General features: G+C 42.6%; 1 pseudogene; it reads right to left on the bottom strand.

The window, feature by feature from the left end:
• Nucleotides 1-225: 225 nt before the first annotated feature.
• Nucleotides 226-347, bottom strand: LOC145399520 (5S ribosomal RNA; annotated as a pseudogene).
• Nucleotides 348-18,164: the final 17,817 nt, after the last annotated feature.

Below are 18,164 nucleotides of genomic sequence, written 5' to 3' on the forward strand. Positions count from 1 at the left end.
TGAATGGAAAAACTCTGCGTGACAAGAAAGAAAGAAAAAAGGGGAAATGAGAATGGAAGTGAGCTGTATGCGACGAGAAACATTCCTAAGCTGAACAAAATTGTCTGGAGGTAATCATTCATTCATTCATTGCTAGACACCATGTATCCCAAACGGGGTGGCCAAGGGCTTAGAGTTAATTGTTTTACAGGAAGGAATCCTCCACCAACCCCACTTGACACGTAGAGATGCCAACAGGATCTGGTGTTCCCAGGCGGTCACCCATCCAAGTACTAACCAGACCCAACGTTGCTTAACTTCGCTGATCGGACGGGAAGCGGTGTACTCAACATGGTATGGTAATCATAATATAACGATAAAGATCAGCATTGCTACTGGAGCCCTCTCACACCGTGAGTTAGTAGGAGAGATGATGATGATGACTGAGCGAAATGGGAGGGATAATGATGATGATGAAGAGTAATGAACAAGGCGCGATGGATGATGATACGATGATAATAGGATGAAGTGGGAGGGATGATGATGACGATGACGTTGGTGGGACATATAGAACGACTATTACGTAATTTCGTTGAAACATTACAAAACCAAAGAGGTACGGTTGGTTAGAGAGGAGGTAGCAAGAAGAGCTGATTGATTTTGTTCATAACTGGAACTGCACTAAAGAGGAGAGAATAGGGGAGGAGAGAGCACAGAGGACATCATGGCCGTCATCGTCATCGTTTGTGTGTTTCTCATCATCATCGTTATTTTCTCTCTCCCTTTCGCTGTGTCTACATATTCTAGTCTTTTAAAGATTCACTACGATGATGCATTTCACTGTTTTATTATTCCTACCTACAGACAATTATACGTAGCTTATGGGAAATTTCCCATGTAAAAGTAGAGTTGGTTAAAGGAGAGTGTTTCTGAGCCTTTCAATACAGTATTTTATGATAACCTCAGTCAAGTTGTCCTGAATTACTATCATTATCGTTATTGTAATAACAATAATAATAATAATAGTGGTGGTAGTAGTAGTATAGTAGTAGTAGTAGTAGTAGTAGTAGTAGTAGTGGTAGTAGCAGTAGTAGGAGTAGTAGTAGTTGTTGTTGTTGTAGTAGTAGCATTATTATTATTATTATTATTATCATCATCATCAGTAGTAGTAGTAGTAGTAGTAGTAGTGCAGCAGTAGTTGTAGTAGCAGTAGTAATAGTAGTAGTCGCAGCAGCAGCAGCAGCAGTAGCAACAACAACAGCAGAAGTATTATTACTGTTATTATTATTATTATTATTATTATTATTATTATTATCCATCATCCAATCCCACGTTGCCCCATTAGGAGCGCAGGAACCCGGGACTAGGCATGTTGATCCTGACATTTAAGATGAGAGTGAATTATTATCATTATTATCATCATTAATATTATTAAGTAGAGAACTATGGTGAATGAGTGTGTGAGAAGGAGAGGTTTGGAAGTCAGTGAGGCTAGGGAACTGGCAAGAGATCGAGCTGGCCGGATAAATGTTGTGGGAAGTGCATGATTAGGGATTCGGCACCCCTTTTTAACGTGGCAGTGTCTGGCTTGACTCTGTCGGATACGTTTACGTGGAGCTACAAACGTGGTGAATGTTTTTGGCGTATCCGATAGAACCAGGAGTCCGGGGGCTTGAATGATGAGTGAATGGAAGCGTGTCCCATAGGATTGGGGAAATTTGGGCTGTCTGGACATTGCTACTCCTCACCCTGCCCCAGAGTGGGAAAGGAGGTCCGGATGATGATGATGATGATGATGATGATGATGATGAGTAGTAGTAGTAGTAGTAGTAGTGGTACTAAATGCAATCCAAAGGTCATCTGAACGTGAACCCAGTGGGTTGCAGGTCAAAACTGTCTGTAGTCGGTAGTCCACTCTCCGTTTGGCAATAGGGAGGTAACTGAGGAGAGTTTGTAAAACCAGATATTGAAGCCGCCCAGGTATATCGGTGCCACCACATGAAGGTGTCCCTCTCCAGCACCCGTTCCGTGGTAGCAAGAATAAAATACACGTCCAAGAGAGGCAGGGATTGAACACAGTGTGTCCGGGCATCTTGAATCGGCCCTTTCTAGCTGACGTTGTTTATCTTTATTTTTTTTTTAATTATTTTCTCCTGCTTTCAGAGAACGATTTGGTTCATCCTAAGGGAAGACCTTTTTTCGTGATAGGGTTAATTAGGGCTATGTATAACCCCTCCGACTAGGAGAGTCTGCACTGTACTGAGTAAAATCATTTGATGGTACCAAGAATCAAATAATAAAGACTTTCTGGGTCGGAGAGTATTAAACTAACTTTTATTTGGATGAGTTTTAGTATTTATATTGTGAAGCTTTTTCTATGCGTTGCACAATATATATACATATACATTCCCCACACATACACATATGGACAGGCTCAGGCACGCTTTCACATATCTTCCCAAACAAAAACGCACAAGCACTTGAACATAAATATTCATGCAAATTAGCACTGACACTCGCGGAAAACCATATACAAACGCCCACACATGCATCACAGCATTAATATTTATAACAAAATATAAAGCATTACCCCTACCACACCCACACACCCACACTACCATAAACAACAATAGCAGCTACTTCACCGCCTCCACCACCTCTATAAATAACCTAACATTCGCTGATTACAAGAATGCTTTATTTCGGAATAAAAATATATAATAGTTCAGTGACTGCACTTTCTGGTCGAATTTATATTTAGCATCAATTATTTATATACTGGTATCTGCCAGGAGAAGAGCGGGAGGCGAGGTGAGTAGAACAAAGAAACAATAGGCGTTAAGTGTGGTTCCCCCTCAAACCATGAATGAATAATCTTGACCTTTCCCCGGTTGCCCTACCTGACTCAGTCAGTTCGTCATCTCATACTGCATCAATGACATGAATTTTGTGGAAATCTGTTGGTGGGTTCAGGAGATATCGCACCACAAGAATGTTACGGACGCCCGCCCACAAGGATTGTTGTGTTGATCCCATATGACCTTGACCTTTGACCCCTTTACCATGCCGACCTAATCCGTTCATTGGCTCTTCATACTGTAACACTGACAAAAGTTTGGCCGAGATCCATTAAGGGGTTCAGGAGACATTGCTCGCACATGATAAAGTAAGTTGACCCATATGACCTAGACCTTTGATTCTTTGACCTAGGTGACCTAATTAGTTCATCATCTCCTCATACAGCATCACGGACTCAGGCTTGGTGGAAACCCGTCGGTGGGTAACGGAGTTACGGACGCACACATTCACCCACGCACGCACGGACAGACAGACCAATCACTTAATGCCTTCTCCACCATACAAAGAGAGAGAGAGAGAGAGAGAGAGAGAGAGCATGCTTAAAGGGAAACATGCAGCTTAGAGAAAGCAAGTTTGAGAATGAATGAATACGGTGATGGAAAAGAAATCAAGATATAATGAAAGAGGGAGAAGAGAAATACAGAGATGAGAAGGAGGAGGAAGAGAGATTAAAAGAATACAAAGGAAAAACACGCACAAAAAAACAGTGTATTCCCGATGCAAAGCGGGGGAGACTATGAGACCTTATGTCTCATTTCATACCCAGCCAGTATCATGGTTAGCACTTAATAAATTTCTATAGCAATCCCATACTGAGCACTAAGCTTGTTTTCTGTAATCGACTGTTAGGCAAGATTTTCAGCTCGAACGTCCTTCTTTTCATTATTGTCATTCATTAGAAGATCGTGTCTCACCCCGTTCTCGCGCATGGTGTGAACTGGGAAGAGTTGGAAGCAAAAAGTCTCGGGCTAATTGAAGGTCATGGTGGAAGAGAGAAGAAGAAACAAAGAAGGAGGGAGAAAAGAAAGGGAGAATGGAGGGGATGACGAGAGAGAGAGAGAGAGAGAGAGAGAGAGAGAGAGAGAGAGAGAGAGAGAGAGAGAGAGAGAGAGAGAGAGAGCGAGAGAGAGAGAGAGAGAGAGAGGATTACAAAACATACTATAATGCAAAATACCGATAAAGTTTACATCTCAAAAATGAAACAGGGTTATAGTGGAAGATGATGACAAAAGATAAAGGAAGACCAGGAAAGGAAGTGAGAAGAAAAAGACTGGATTAGAGACAAAAGGAACGAGTTGCTGATGGGGGAAAAGAAAACAAACTAAATAATGATAATAAGAAAATGAGAAAAGGGGACGAGATGAAAGAGACATGGGATAACAATACAGAGGAAAGCAAAGGAGAGAGAAGGTGAGAGCCAGAAAATGCATTAGGTGATGGAAGACAACGACAGAAGAAAGAAAAGATTGTGGACAAGAGGGATGAAGGGAGGAAATGAGGTTATGACGGGATTAAAGCGGGCAGAAGTGAGGGAAAGGGAGGAAAAACAAAGCAGAAAATACAAAGGGAAAGGAGAGGTGGAAGAAAGGAAAGAGGAGAACAAAGGAGGCTAAATGTAATCTGCAAAAAGCAGTGAGAGAGAGAGAGAGAGAGAGAAGTGGTGTAAAGACATATAATTTCTTTTTGTGATATATTTCTTGTCATTATCGATTCTTTCTAATATTTCCTTCTACAATATATAATTTTCCCCCTTCCACTGTAGTTTATTTGTTTATTTATTTTTAGGTTATTCCCTGTATTAGCTGTGTTTTCACCTGTATCCTAATCGTGTGTTAGTGGACTAAGGTTTTATATACATGTAAGTCTATCTGTGTTTCTGTCTAACTGCCGGATCTCTATATTTTCTCTGTCTGTTTACGAGTTTCCTGTCTGTTTGCCTGTGTGTTTCCCGGATTCCTCTTTGTCTGTCTATCTGTCTATTTTTCAACCGCATATTTATCTGTAGTGTAATTGTCTTCTAACGAACCTTTTCCTGTCTGTCTGCCTGGATCCCTGCCTGTCTGTCTATCTGTCTTTTCTACCGGAATCCCATTTTTCCGTTGGTCAGTCTGCCTACTGGATCCCTGTCTATCCCTCTTTCTGCCTGCTTACCGGATCCCATTAAATCTGTCAGACCGTCTGTTTGCTTCTCTGCCTATCTGCCTGTCTGTCTTCCGAATCCCTGTGTCTGTCTGTCTGTCTGCCGGAGTGTCTACCAGTCCAATCCTTGTCTGTCTGTATACCGGATCCTTGTCTCTACCGATCCGTGTCTGTCTGCCTACTGTTTTGTTTTGTCTGTCTACTGGATCCTTGTCTGTATGTCCCTCTGCCTGATCCGGATCCTTCTGTCCCTCTACTGGATCCGTGTCTGTCTGTCTACCGGAATTTTGTTTATTTGAATACCAGGTCCTTGTCTGTCTGTCCTTCCGGATCCGTGTTTGTCTGGCTGCTGGATCCTTGTCTGTCTCTCTGTCTGTCTCCCGGATCCTTGTATGTCTCTGGTTTTCTCTTCCCAGTCTGTCTGTCTTTCTATGAATTCTCGTCTGTCTGTCTGTCTAACAGATCCATGTCTGTCTGTTTACCTATCGGATCCTGGGATGTCTGTCTGTCTGTCGTGTCACTGTTTCTGTCTGACCACCAGATCCAGCATTATCAGCCTGTCTGTCTATTGTCTGTTGTCTATTGTATGTCAGACTAGTGCGTGTCTGTCCAGTGCGTGTGCCTGCTGCCTTTCTATTTATTACCCGTCGGTCTATTGGTTACCTGTCTGTCTGTGGTCTGTATTGTTAGTCTGTCTCTTATGTGCCTGTCTCTTCCTCGTCTGACTGCTGTCCCTGTCTGTTGCGTGTCTGTATGCTGACTGTGTCTATTATCTGTCTGTCTTTTGTGTGTCTCTCTCTTGTCTGACTGTCTGTTGTCTCTATTCTTTCTCTTTCTATTGTCTGTCTGTCTTTTGTCTGCCTATCAGAATTCTTTCATTCCCCGAACTGCATCTCTTTGGAACTCGCTTCCCCAGAGTTGTTTCCCTCCAAATTTCAACCCACAGCTGTTCAAGTCTAACTGTTACAGATATTTTATGAACAGAGGACATCAGTAATCTGGTGTATGGATTATTTTTTTTAATTCATTTGTTTTTCCCTCCTCCGTTCTGTTATTAAAAAAAAATATTGTTCTTGCCCATTGTGTGTCTCTTTATTGTCTGTCTATCCACAGCGTCTCTGTCTACTGTCTGTCTATCCATAGTGTGTCTGTCTATTGTCTGTCCGTCCATTGTGTGTCTGTCTACTGTCTGTCTGTCCATTGTGTGTCTGTCTACTGTCTGTCTATCCATTGTGTGTCTGTCTATTGTCTGTCCGTCCATTGTGTGTCTGTCTATTGTCTGTCCGTCCATTGTGTGTCCGTCCATTGTGTGTCTGTCTATTGTCTGTATGTCCATTGTGTGTCTGTCTACTGTCTGTCTGTCCATTGTGTGTCTGTCTATTGTCTGTCTATCCATTGTGTGTCTGTCTATTGTCTGTCTGTCCATTGTGTGTCTGTCTACTGTCCGTCTGTCCATTGTGCGTCATCTATTGTCTGTTTGTCCGTTGTGTGTCGTCTGTTGTGTGTCTGTTCATTGTGTGTTTGTGTATTGTCTGTTTACTGTCTACTTGTCCATTTTTGTCTGCCTATTGTCTGTCTGTCTCCTGTTTGTCTGTCCATTGTGTGTCTGTCTACTGTCTGTCCGTCCAATGTCTATATGTCTGTTCACTGTTGTGTGTATATCCATTGTTTGTCTATCGTCTGTCTGTCCATTGTGTGTCTGTCTGTTGTCTGCATGTCCATTGTGTGTCTGTCTACTGTCTGTCGGTCCATTGTGTGTCTGTCTATTATCCGTCTGTTCATTGTCTGTCTCTCAATTGTATGTTTGTCTATTGTGTCTGCCTATTATCCGTTTGTTCATTGTGTGTCTGTCTGCTGTCTGCCTGTCCATAGTGTGCTTGTCTATTGTCTGTCTGTCTGTCCATTTTGTGACTCTCTATTGTCTGTCTGTCCATTGCGTGTGTGCTCTGTCCATTGTGTGTTTGTCTCTGTCTGTACAATACTCGTTTGTCTCTGTCTGTCCAATACTCGTTTGTCTCTGTCTGTCCAATACTCGTTTGTCTCTGTCTGTCCAATACTCGTTTGTCTCTGTCTGTCCAATGCTCGTTTGTCTCTGTCTGTCCAATGCTCGTTTGTCTCTGTCTGTCCAATACTCGTTTGTCTCTGTCTGTCCAATGCTCGTTTGTCTCTGTCTGTCCAATGCTCGTTTGTCTCTGTCTGTCCAATGCGTGTTTGTCTCTGTCTGTCCAATACTCGTTTGTCTCTGTCTGTCCAATACTCGTTTGTCTCTGTCTGTCCAATACTCGTTTGTCTCTGTCTGTCCAATACTCGTTTGTCTCTGTCTGTCCAATGCTCGTTTGTCTCTGTCTGTCCAATGCTCGTTTGTCTCTGTCTGTCCAATGCGTGTTTGTCTCTGTCTGTCCAATACTCGTTTGTCTCTGTCTGTCCAATACTCGTTTGTCTCTGTCTGTCCAATACTCGTTTGTCTCTGTCTGTCCAATACTCGTTTGTCTCTGTCTGTCCAATACTCGTTTGTCTCTGTCTGTCCAATACTCGTTTGTCTCTGTCTGTCCATTGCTCGTTTGTCTCTGTCTGTCCAATACTCGTTTGTCTCTGTCTGTCCAATACTCGTTTGTCTCTGTCTGTCCAATGCTCGTTTGTCTCTGTCTGTCCAATACTCGTTTGTCTCTGTCTGTCCAATACTCGTTTGTCTCTGTCTGTCCAATACTCGTTTGTCTCTGTCTGTCCAATACTCGTTTGTCTCTGTCTGTCCAATACTCGTTTGTCTCTGTCTGTCCAATACTCGTTTGTCTCTGTCTGTCCAATGCTCGTTTGTCTCTGTCTGTCCAATACTCGTTTGTCTCTGTCTGTCCAATACTCGTTTGTCTCTGTCTGTCCAATACTCGTTTGTCTCTGTCTGTCCAATGCTCGTTTGTCTCTGTCTGTCCAATACTCGTTTGTCTCTGTCTGTCCAATACTCGTTTGTCTCTGTCCGTCCAATACCCGTTTGTCTCTGTCTGTCCAATACTCGTTTGTCTCTGTCTGTCCAATGCTCGTTTGTCTCTGTCCGTCCAATACTCGTTTGTCTCTGTCTGTCCAATACTCATTTGTCTCTGTCTGTCCAATACTCGTTTGTCTCTGTCTGTCCAATACTCGTTTGTCTCTGTCTGTCCAATGCTCGTTTGTCTCTGTCCGTCCAATACTCGTTTGTCTCTGTCTGTCCAATACTCGTTTGTCTCTGTCTGTCCAATGCTCGTTTGTCTCTGTCCGTCCAATACTCGTTTGTCTCTGTCTGTCCAATACTCGTTTGTCTCTGTCTGTCCAATACTCGTTTGTCTCTGTCTGTCCAATACTCGTTTGTCTCTGTCTGTCCAATACTCGTTTGTCTCTGTCTGTCCAATGCTCGTTTGTCTCTGTCTGTCCAATGCGTGTTTGTCTCCGTCTGTCCATTGCGTGTGTGCTCTGTCCAATGCGTGTTTGTCTCTGTCTGTCTATTGTGTGTTTGTCTCTGTCTGTCCATTGCTCGTTTGTCTTTGTCTGTCCAATGCGTGTTTGTCTCTAGTCTGTCCAATGCGCTTTTGCCTCTAGTCTGTCTGTCCATTGTGTGTTTGTCTATTGTCGCCTCTGTATTGTCTCTGTGTGCTGCTTCTCTGTCCTTTATCTCTGTCTGATTATATAAGTGAAGGTATATGGTATGTAGGAGAAATACTGGGCCTTGGGCAGAGGCTGTTAAGTGTATTCCCAGAGCCGGAGACAAAAAAAAAAAAAAAACATAATGAGAACAAATGGGGGTTTCTGGATTAAATGTGCTGGCCTGGTGGAAGATTTACAACCAACATACTGACGGGGTGGAGATTGAATTACAAGAGAGAGAGAGAGACTGTTTTGTATTTTCATTTTCGTCCTTGTGCTTTTAAGCAAAGATATATATATATATATATATATATATATATATATATATATATATATATATATATATATATATATATATATATATATATATATATATATATATATATATATATATGCACACACACACACACACACACACACAAGTGCTCGTGGGCCCTTCGGTCCCCTCGCACTTGCTCCTGCGGAGGGCTCTCGCGTTTATGTACTGTTCTAGTGTAACATTGTCACTTGGATTTTTTGCAGCTAACCAATTGATCGTGTTATTTGCAGCTTCGGGAATGGAACCCAAGTTGTCCGAACGCAAGTCAGAAATACCTGTGGGCAAAAAAGTCTACGGAGATCCTATGCCCTTCGCCTGGAGCAGCATTTTTTGGTCAAAGTGTGATCGCTCATTATATTTAGCAAAAGTTTTCCAATCGTGATGGGACCAAGTTTTTTCACATCAGCGAATTTTTTGCGATTTCTGTGCCAATTTTGGTGCGATTTGAATGTGTAGTTTCGGCTGCCCAAAACACACACACACACACACACACACACACACACACACACACACACACACACACACACACGTCTACTGCTATATTATATTACAAGTGCTCGTGGGCCCTTCGGGCCCCTCGCTCTTGCTCCTGCGGAGGGCTCTTGCGTTTATGTGGTGTCCTATTGTAACGTTGTCACTTGAGTTTTTTGCAGCTAACCAACTGATCGTGTTATATGCAGCTTTGGGGATGGAACCCAAGTTGTCCGAACGCAAGTCCGAAATACTTTAGTTGCAACTGTGGGCAAAAAATTCTACGGAGAACCTATGCCGGGCGCCAGGAGCGGCGTTTTTTTGGTAAAAATGTGATCGCTCATTAAATATAGTAAAAGTTTTTCAATCGTGATGGGACCAAGTTTTTTTCACATCAGCGAATTTTTTGCGATTTCTGTGGCAATTTTGGTGTGATTTGAATGTGTAGTTTCGACTGCCTAAAATACACACACACACACACACACACACACACACACACGCGGCTACTGGTATAGTATATATATATATATATATATATATATATATATATATATATATATATATATATATATATATATATATATATATATATATATATATATATGTACACTGAAGGACGAGGGTTCGAGCCCCGCCAGGGTAATAAACTTTGGGAGTGTTCACCCGGTCACGTAACGCATTGGTGGACACAAGGGGTGCTGTGGTTGAACCAGTGTCGCTTACTATACAGTAAAGTATTCTTGCACCCAGTCGGCTTGCATTGGCCGATTACACTTGGTTCACAGACTACACACACATCCAAAGCCACTCCAGCACTACAATTACACTTACAAGCACTTCTCACCCTATATACTGTACAGTCTCTACCAGACAGCCTAAGCCACTTGGTAAAGATACATTGGCTGTATCGTCCCGACTTCAGTCGGGATAGGCCGGTCCTGCAGTGGATACTTACTGTATACGGCTGATGATTATATATATATATATATATATATATATATATATATATATATATATATATATATATATATATATATATATATATATATATATATATATATATATCCATCATCCAATCCTACACTGCCTCATGAGGAGTGTAGGAACCCGGGACTAGGCAGTTGGTCCAGACATTTAAGATGAGCGTGACCGGCCTCACTCATCCCTGAGTGGTATTACATGAGCAATCAACCCCAACCATCCCTTGGATATAAACCTTCACCGGCTCAATCCGATTGGAGCGCAATAATTACCCACTAAAACCACCAGGCGCCAAAATCTGGTTATATGGTTACCACCCAGCGTAGTAAACGCTTTCCTGGTGTACAGGAAACCATTTGGCTTGTCACTCAGTGTAGAGTCACCCACAGGCTGAAGGAAGAGGAAAGAATGAAGGAAAGAAAGATAGAGGAGGGAGTGTAAAGTCACCCGTAGGCAGAATGACAAGGAAAGAATGAAGGCAAGAAAGACAGAAGAGAAAGGAAGGAATGAAGGATGGAGAGGAAAGGGCAGACACCCAAGAGCAGCACTACATCGAGTGAGTGGATGGTGAGCGCCCCCACCTATCACAAAGCGCCCCCACCTATATATATATATATATATATATATAAAATCTATCTATCTATATAGATATAGATAGATAGATGGGTAGGTAGGTAGGTAGACAGATAGATAGATAGATAGATAAATAGATCAGCAGCAGCAGCAGCCGTTTAAGTGTCCACTGCAAGACCTGCCTATCCCGACCGAAGAGGGGACGATACTGCCTATGTATCTCTACCAAGCGGCATAGGCTGTCTGGTAGAGATTGCATGACGGGTGAGAAGTGCTTGTACGTGTGATTGTAGTGTTGGAGTGGCTTTAGATATGTGTGTGTAGATTCCGATGTTGTTATCATCGTGCCCTGGCAACATGTCCGTCAACAGTGCATCCGATTTCGTATACATGATGATACCCCTGTGATCTGTGTATAATGTACTCGTGAATAATAATATCCATTTATAACATATTCGTGTACAATAATGTGATTCGTGTATAATATGATACGAAATCGGACGGTTTCCAGGGTACGATAATGACAACTTCAGAGTCATGCGATGCGACTATATATGTAGAGAAAGGAGCAGAATGAGATCACTGAAACAAGAAGACAATACCTGTGGATTAAGAGAAAGAAGAATGTTAAGAGTACTGGATCAAGAGGAATAAGCAAACTAAAATAAAAAAATAATAATAATAATTTGGTTTTACGCCAGGTATCCCCGAAGGACTAAGGCGTTGCCTCTGGGCAGAGGACTTTTGGACTGGAGCATGTAGCATTTTATGACCGGATGCCCTTCCTGATGTCTACCAATGACCCTTGGGTGGATTCGATCCTCCGACCCTTCGGCCAGAGTGAAGCGCTCTAACCCACTGAGCCACGGCTGCTACAAGAGGAATAAGCAAACTAAGAAAAATGAATCAAGGTGAAGAAACAAATTGAGAATTCTGGACTAAGAGCAGGAAAACCGACAACAATGGAACAAGAGGACTGAACACACTAAGAACACTGAAGCATAAAGACAGAACGTGATAGTACAGAATTAAAACGAAAAGCAAAGTATACTGTACCAAAAAAATGAGAAGCGATAGTACTGGATCAAGAGGAAGAAAAACTTATGGTTCGAGAGTAAGAGATAAAACTGATGACAATACAGCAGGAGGAAGAAGAATAGCTGATTATACTGGATCGAGAGGAAGAAGAACTCATTATCCTGGATCATGAGGAAGAAGAAAACTGAGTGTGAGAGTAAGAAAGAAAAATCTGATGTTACTAAATCAAGAGGAAGATGGATAACCGCTTGTACTGAACTAAGAGGAAATACTGGATCAAGAGCAAGAAGAAAACTGATAGTACGAGATTAAAAGGGAGGAAACTAATGCTACTACACTAAGAGGAAGAAGGATATTTGATAGTAGTACATCAAGAGGAAGGAACAAACTAAAAGTGCTAAATCAAGAAAAAAAATGTTAAATGATAGCACTGGAACAAGAGGAAGAAGCGAACTGGCAGCACTGGATCCAGAGGAAGGAGAGTAAAGAGGAAGTGGAGAGGGGGAAGCGATGACAGGGTGTGTGTGTGTGTGTGTGTGTGTGTGTGTGTGTGTGTGTAAGTTGAGGTGCGAGGCAAAGGAGTGTTGTGTTTCTCTCTCTCTCTCAAGTGAGTGTCATGGTTTCCTTCATGTGCAGGCATCTTCCCCCTCCATCTGTCTGTCTGTCTGTCTGTCTCCCCCCCCCCCTCTCTCTCTCTTTCTCTTTGTAATGTGTTTGCATTGTTCTCTTTCATATGCATGCCCCTTCTTCTCTCTCTCTCTTTCTCTCTCTCTCTCTCTCTCTCTCTCTCTCTCTCTCTCTCTCTCTCTCTTATTCACACCATATGCTTTCTTACCATTCATTGCTCTCCACCTCCCCCGTCCCCCCCTTTTTTTTTCATACCATCTCAGTCCGTCTTTCTGTTCATTTACATCTCGCACTCTGTGGTAAAAATTGCACCTCCGGGTAACTTTAAACATCTATCTTGCTTGGTTTATGCGTGTTGTCCTTGAGCCAGCAAGACTCTGTGTATGAAAGCACGTAGGAGGTGAAATATAGGCAGGCAGGGAGGAAGGGAAGGAAGGAGGAGGGAGAGAGGGATGCGGGAGGGAGGTGGGGAGGCAGAGTGGGAGGAAGGGTGGGCGGTAGACACGAGAGGATGGAAGGAATGAAGGAGGAATGAGAGGGCGGGATGGCGGCAGTGATGGATGAAAGAAGAGAGGAAGGAAAGTAGGAGGAGGCAGGGATTGAGAAAAGGAGCAAGAGAAGCAGCAGGGAGAGAGATGGAGAGGGAAGTGAGGAGGAAGGAAGGAGGGAGGGCGACATAGAGGAAAAGAGGGAAGTAGGAAGCTGGGGTGCAGGAAAGGAAGGATAATGGAAAACACAGAGAGAGGGAGGGACTGGTGGATGCAAAGAGGGTGTAAACAAGAGAGAATGGGTTACAACGTAAAATATTACCATCTGAATCCGTATTAACCCTATCATCATCAGCAGCAGCAGTAGCAGCAGCACAATCACCTACATCAGTATCACCACCAGTCACTATCACCATTCCCACCAAAAGTAGCATTATTACCACCATCACAGCATCGCAATCCACATCACCATCACCACCCCAGTACCATTTTAATCATTACCATCATCCCTACCACTACACCATTGCATTTACCACCATCATCTCCAACATCACATCGTTGCCGATACACCACCACCACCACCACCACCATCACTACCATCATCATGACATTCACTTTCATCAAATTCATCATCCTTTATTCCATCGTCATCATAATCCGCACCACACACCATTCTCCACTACATCGAAAATGTTCATCATCATCCACCGCACACTGTCTTCATCATCCACTAGTTCCCTCACTCAGACTTTCCTAATTAGGGACTTTTAGCATGAAGCACTTAGGTCTGACGCGTCCATTAATTAATTTAGCTAGTTATCTTTTTTTTTTCTTACCAAGCCAGAAAAATATATCATTTGTGGAGTATCCTCGTTATACTGGCTTTTTACGAAAGCGTGGATCCACACATAATAAGAGCGTACCTCTTTGTTAGAGAACAAGGATATTTAAGTGTCAAAAGAGAAGCTGAAGTCAAGATAATAAGCGTATTTTTCACGTGCAGGCAATATCAAAAGTTGCGAAGGAGAAGCTTTGGTGAGGAAAGGAGAGCTAGTGTAGAAACTGTGTTGAGTCAGTAGTGGTGGTAACTATATATATATATATATATATATATTTCTGTAATCAATGACTACCATGACAATTTTCGACCCAAATTGTAACTCAACCTGATACAACTTCGTAGCCAATCTGTAACTCTGCCTTACAGTATTTTCAGCCGCGAAATGTGCCTACTGTATCTCATCGGTTAGGTAGACGTTACCATTTGTTGACATTTGCTCACTGCGGGAATGGGAAGCAGAAACTTGAAATAGAATAAATTTTGGTGACCGTTTTCGGGATAGTAGTATATTCGACACATAGATACAGACTCTTGCCAGGAGACGGGAACCCAAAGATCCCGTGTACCATCGTCATCTTAAATCCCCTAAAGTATAATGTGCTAGAAGATGGCATAATCAGTCCTGCCTCTGTCGACCACGCGAAGTATTGCTGGTTGACCAGTAATCTGAATTTTATAGACTGAAGCTTCCAGTGTATATCTTTGAAGACATAATAAATTTGGATGTCCTGCATAAAGCTTCAGTAGTTTCAGTCTACCACCTACATTAAGATCAATAGCACAGGTCAACCACCAGTTACTCATAATGTTGGCAGAGACGGGACCAGGTGCAGGTATGTTCTCGGAAATGTGTGAAAAACAAATGATATGTTTGGCTCACTGAAATTAGTGACGTATAAGTAAGCAAATATCATAAATGATTACATACTAAGTAGGTATATATATATATATATATATATATATATATATATATATATATATATATATATATATATATATATATATATATATACACACACACATATACACACATAAATGATTGAGAGAGAGAGAGAGAGAGAGAGAGAGAGACAGAGACAGACAGACAGACAGACAGATAGACAGACAGACAGACAGATGATGCAATACTGCCGATATAAAAATAGAAGGCTGAGTAAAGTCAGTGAAAGGAAAGAGAAGTGACGAGAAGAAAAGCATTTTACTTCACCCATGACAGATGGTACTTCTCACGTAGGTGAATACGGCACCGATACAAAGTTGGCAATTGAGTTGGGTAAAGAATAAACCGAGTCAGTTCAACACACCTTACCTCTGTGAAGCAGTTTTTATACGGGTCAATTTGTTCTTCAAAAGAAAGATCACGAGGAAAAAAATAACCAAGAATCTTATGAGATGATGAAGGACCGACTTGTGTGCAACTGAAGATTAGGAGGTTAGAGATGGAGGAGTTGAGTTTTTGAGGCATTAAAATAAGTAAGGTTCCTTTTGCCTTTTGCAAAAAAAAAAAAAAAAAAAAAAACTATTCTATCTATATACCTGGGCTGCTTCCCCCAAGGAAAGAGAGGTAGCCGAGACAGGACGACATACTCCCCATTTACTCATCCATTCAAACACATTCATTCGCATCTTGGCCCCAAAGAGGAGAAGGGACAGATCCTCACCGCATCACACCGCACAAGGGTCAACTACGGAGTGCAATCAGTGACATCCGCAGCAGGGCCCGACAGCAGAGCTGGTTTACCCCTGCCACATCATTATAGACCCATCCCCTTACCCGCACCTGACCTGACTAGCTGATCAGAACAAATGCAGGAGAATATCCCCTCAGGGCTGCGTGATCGTTTATTTGTTCACAATTTCTCTCCATTTATTTCTGTCACGCACAGCCACTCTTCTTTGCTCAACAGACATCCCTCTCACATCCAGCGCTCTCTTCACACTGTCCATCCATCCTGTTCGTGGTCTCCCTCTCAGCCTTACACCTCTCACATCAGATCTAGTTATCTTTTTCACCAATCGCTCAATATCCATTCTCTCCATATGCCCAAACCATCGCAACACCCTTTGCTCAACTCTACCAGCCATCTCCCGAACAACTCCAGTTCTCCTTCGCACTTCATCATATCTCATTCGATCCATACGCGTCACTCTACACATACTCCTCAGACATCTCATCTCCATTACATTCAAACTTTTCCTCAGTGCTACACCAATGTTCCATGTTTCAGCCCCATATAACTCAGTCGGTACCACAACACCCTCATACAGCCTTCTCTTTACATCCATTCTAACAAAGGACATCTAAACACTTTTTTCATTCCTCCCAGCACCCTACTTACTTCATTCATTCTAAACTTCACTTCTGCATCTATTCTTCCATCCACAGCAACATGTGACCCTAAATATTTAAAACACTCTACCTCCTCAAGCAACTCACCATTCAAACCTATATTCATCCCCCTACCACCTACCAACCTTGTACATTTCATCACTTTACTCTTATTCTCATTTACTTTCAATTTCCTCCTTTCACACACCCTTCCAAACTCCTCTGCCCACTGTCTCAATCTCTCCTCTGAATCAGCCACCAGTGCAGTATCATCTGCAAACAGTAGCTGCTTGATTTCACTCTCCACCATCAACATTCACCAGACTCAGACCTCCACCTAAAACTCTTGCAGTCACCTCCCTTACAACACCATCCATATAAATATCAAACAACCAAGGCGACATCACACATCCCTGTCGCAGCCCCACTCTCACAGGAAACCAATCACTCACAGCATTTCCCACTCTTACACACGCTCTACTATTTACATAAAAACATTTCACCCCTTTTAGTAACCTACCATCAAGTCCATACAATCTTAAAACAGTCCACAAAGCCTCCCTATTAGTTCTATCATACTCTTTCTCTAAATCCATGAATGCCCAAAACACATCCTTGCCTTTCGCTAAATACTTTTCACACACCTGTCTCACAGCGAACACATGATCCACGCATCCCCTCCCTCTCCTAAAGCCACACTGCTCATCACCAGTCACTCCCTCTGTACCCTCTCTAACTCTCATAATTAACACTCTACCATACACCTTCCCTACAACACTCAACAGTCTTATACCCCTAAAGCTAGTACATTCATACTTATCACTTTTGCCTGTATATAACGGGACCACACAAGCACATGCCCAGTCAATTGGCACCATACCTTTCACAAAGCACACATTCAACAGTCTTACTAACCAGTCAACAATAGTCACTCCACCACCCTTCAGGCATTCCACAGCACACCCATCCATACCTGCAGCTTTTCCTGTTTTCATCTCATTTACTGCCTTCTCCACTTCCTCCTTCGTGATCAAAGAATCATTCAACTCTCCCAACACATTTATTCCTTGCACCCTTCCATCCGCCACAGTCTCAGCCACCCTTTCCTCCTCTACATTTAACAGTCTCTCAAAATACTCTGCTCATCTCTTCCTTACTGCATCCATCTCAGTTAACATCCTTCCATCCTCTGCTTTTACTCGCTCTTCCTTCCCAGACTCTCCCTTTCGCACCCTTTTCATCTCCTTCCAGATATATTTTCTTATTCTGTTGAAAATTCTCAGTCAGTTGCCTACCCCACCTTTCATCTGCTGCCACTTTAGCATCACGCACAGCCCTTCTCGACCTATTCCTCTTTTCCTTATACCTCTCATATGACACCTCATCCTTCCTCTGCAGCCACACTTCATATGTACAGTCACTCATAAAAGAAAAGACCCCCCCCTGCGTTAGAGGCAATACACCTCGGGGTGTTCAGTGTTGGTAACAGTGTATTTGACGTCAGCCATATGGGGGGATGAGGAGGGGTGTTTCAGAGGAGGACGGAGTTAATCTGCACGAAACACTGCTTCAATCCACATTTCGAGTCAAACATACATTATATCTGACTTGTTATCAAGGCATATGTATGTAACCCATCACATTTGAAAAAGTTTATCATTACCTGAATAAAATCGTCAGCCGGTGGCAGGAATAAGATGCAAATGAAACCCCCGGCCTCAAGGGTTAAATGAATGGACTCGACACATTTAAAATGAACTTTGAATGAACTTCCCCCAAACGCAGCTTCACACCCCCTCACCTGACGTCATTTACAGTGTTACCAGGTCCGATATCATATTGGTTGAAAGGTGTCTTGGCCGGGGGGGTCGTTTCTTTTATGAGTGACTGTACGTCTCTTCTCAGCCA

This window comes from Coenobita brevimanus, chromosome 5 (genome assembly GCF_032717465.1).
Source record: "Coenobita brevimanus isolate Jiangsu-jjx chromosome 5, ASM3271746v2, whole genome shotgun sequence".
Taxonomy (NCBI): Eukaryota; Metazoa; Arthropoda; class Malacostraca; order Decapoda; family Coenobitidae; genus Coenobita; species Coenobita brevimanus.